Raw genomic sequence first — 3,064 nt, 5'->3', positions numbered from 1 at the left:
GATTGGCAGGAGAGTCGCGACCCCGGCAGGCGGGTCGGGGACCGCGCGTTGGGAGGGCCGGGGTCGAGGGGCGGCGGGGAAGCCGGGGCTCTCCGGGGGCAGGGCTTTCCCTGTCGCCGGAGGCGGCGGCGGCGGCGGCGCGCCGGGACAAGCGCCACGGGGTGGCGGCGGGGCGCCTCTGCACCCCCGGCTCGGCGCCCACCCCGGGTGCAGGGCCCGCCCTGGGGTGCCGCGTGGGGCGGGCCCCTCGGGCAGGCGGGGCCGGCGCGGCGGCGCGCGGCGGCCGAGGCTGGGGATCCCGGTGGCCTCCGCGGACCCCGCGGGGCGCCTGGCCCTGTCCTGTCCGAGGCCTGCGGGGCGGCAGCCAGCGGCGGGCGGGTCTGACTCCCCGCGGGGCTCGGAGAGCGCGGGCGGCCCCGGGAGCGGGCGGGGTCTCCAGGCCGGACGGGGGAGGGTTCCTTTGGGCGGTCACCGGGGAACGTGTCTGTGGCCGGCGCTCGCGTCGCCTCTGCCCTCCCACTCAGTGCGGCTGGCGGTGGCTGCCCGCCCCGTTCGTTCTCAGGCCCGGCGTCAGGTAGGTAAGCTTCCTGCGCACAGTAGGCCTTCAGGACGCCTTAGCGCTTGCAGTTCACTCCCAGCAGGCCCGCTCAGCCCCACGACAGCTGCAAAGCAGGGCTCCAAGGGAGCTTTCTGTTTTGTTTCTAATCGTGGAACAGAGTCGTTACCCAGAATGTGACACATGGACGAGGTAAAAGAACACTTTCTAACGGATTCTAATCCTGTTCGAGGTCACGTTCACATGAAACATGCGCAATTAACATCATTTATACCTGGAATTTTGTCTTCCATCCACTAAGACGATCTAGGATAAAACAGGCCTGAAGGATGGTTTCCTGAGTGAGTGAAAAGCCTGCTCCCCTGTGAACCAGCCACGGGAAGAGAGTAGCCCCTGGCCGCCTGAAATGTGGCCAGTCCAGATTGAGGTCCCTCTAAGTGTGAACTGTGCACTGGGTTTCTAAGATTCAGTGTGAAGAGAAAAGAATGTAAACAATTTCACTTTATATTGATTGTCTGTTGAAATGAGAATGTTCTGGAAAATTCGAAATCACATGCGTGCGTCTCGTCCTATTGTTGCACGGGGCTGGTCTTACCCGATAAATCTTCCGGTTTCCTTCTTAAATACGGTCCTGCCCCGCTTGATGATGGGGACACGTTCTGAGAACTACGTCTTGTGCAAACGTCACATGCACGCACACAAACCTGGATGCAATAGCCGTGCACCTAGGCCGCGTGGCGTAGGCTGTTGCTTTGGGCTGCAAAACCTTTACAGCATGTGACTCTACAACATGCAGTTAAAGCAAGCGCAAGAGAAAATGATGCGATCTAGAGACGGAAACACGAGGTGTGTGACGCAGCCGGGCCCCGGCATGGCATACCGTTGTCATACAGCAGACGATTTTTTTCATGAGTAGAGTGTACACTAACAATAAAAAATATACACAGTGAATATATAAACAAATGCCACCGCCACTTATTATCATCATCAAGTATCATGTGCTGTACACGTGTGCGCTACATTTTCATACGACAGAACAGTAGGTTTGTTGACATCGGTGTCACCACAAACACGTGGGTAATGCGTCTCACTGGTCATCACGGTGACTGCCGTGTCACTAGGCGGTAGGAATTTTTAGCTCCGTTATATCTTACAGGACCGCTGTCTTACATGCGGTCTGTCGTCGACCAAAACGCGGAGATGAGCATGTGACCATAATCTGTCTTCTAGGTAAGAGGAGTCCTTCATCTTGTAATTGTGAAGGAAGAGGCCAGGTTGCACGTCTGAGGCCTACAGGTGTACTGTGCATCACTTAATTTTTATGGAAAGGGGGGTAAAAAACTCCAAATAAAAGACTGACATTTTCAGAAAGCAAGTTCCAGTTCAGGGAGCCCTATGTAAGTCACACGAACATCATCCGCTGATAATAAAGATACCAAGCTAACAAGAAATCTGAGTTATGTTTAATGAATCTGGTTAAGAATATAATGAAACACGTAGAACATTTAAGCTTTTTCTTGAAAATATTTAAAATAAGTTCTGGCTTTTAACATTGAATCTCTAGGTACTCTCTATATATGTGTGTGTATATATATGTATGTATATATATATATTTTATATATAACATATAATATGTGTGTGTGTGTATATACATATATTATTATTATTATTTTTTTAAGATTCCCAGTGAACCAGTAAGCTGAGGTTTCAGGGGAGCTTTGTTTCTGGTTGTTTATATTTGCTTTATATTTATTTTTCATTCCCCTGTTTAACCGAAGCCCGCTGCGGGACTGGCAGTGTAGCTAGAGAGTGCCCTTATGAAGGTGAACAACATAGATACGGCCTTTAATCCCTCAGAGATAATGAGTGTCAATTCAGAGACGGTAAAAAAGTAGATAATGACCATGGCATACTGTATTTTGCCTTTAAGCGGGTGCTGTACCTCTGTAAATCCAACATGTTAGTTGTTTTAAACCTAGGATTTATATATTCCTGCGGACACAGTAAGAAAGAACCTTATTAGCATTTGACTGTGGGCTTAAATATTAGTAAAAAATATACTTAATTCATCCATTAATTCTGAGAACCTAAAGAATAAAAATTTTAGGTTAGAATATTTCTTTACCTTTCAATATAAAAAAGATGGGAAAAAATTATAATAGCATCTTATTTATAATACCTCCTTTTAGCCACTTCAGCGACTTTTAGGTTCTCAGGAATTTCATAATAGAATGTAAAGGAGACATTGATTTATGCCGCTAACATAGTGGAAAATTGCTGACTAAAAAAGTAAAATTTATTTTAGCATATTACATAGTTGTTAAATCAATATATTTGAGTCTTTTAGGAAAGAAAGTAAACAGATCTTCTGTTAGTTACTACTGCGGATGTTACAGGTGCACACAGCCTCTCCGACACCACCGGAGGATTGATTCTCTTCCAGCTCCATAGTCTCGAGCCCTGCGCAGGTCTCACGGGGCAATAATCCCATCATCTCCGGGTCTGGGC

The 3,064-nt window shown here is 48.7% G+C and overlaps 1 long non-coding RNA gene across 1 annotated transcript; it reads left to right on the top strand.

Annotated features, from left to right (window-relative positions):
* Positions 1-298: 298 nt before the first annotated feature.
* On the top strand, positions 299-2,007 carry LOC118611968. Its single transcript, XR_004954566.1, has 2 exons — positions 299-574; positions 789-2,007. It is a non-coding gene; the product is annotated as an uncharacterized LOC118611968 (long non-coding RNA).
* The last annotated feature ends 1,057 nt before the right edge of the window (positions 2,008-3,064 follow it).

Source organism: Rousettus aegyptiacus, unplaced genomic scaffold (assembly GCF_014176215.1).
Source record: "Rousettus aegyptiacus isolate mRouAeg1 unplaced genomic scaffold, mRouAeg1.p scaffold_m13_p_15, whole genome shotgun sequence".
In the NCBI taxonomy this organism is placed as follows: domain Eukaryota; kingdom Metazoa; phylum Chordata; class Mammalia; order Chiroptera; family Pteropodidae; genus Rousettus; species Rousettus aegyptiacus.
This window is presented reverse-complemented; position numbering and strand designations above follow the sequence as displayed.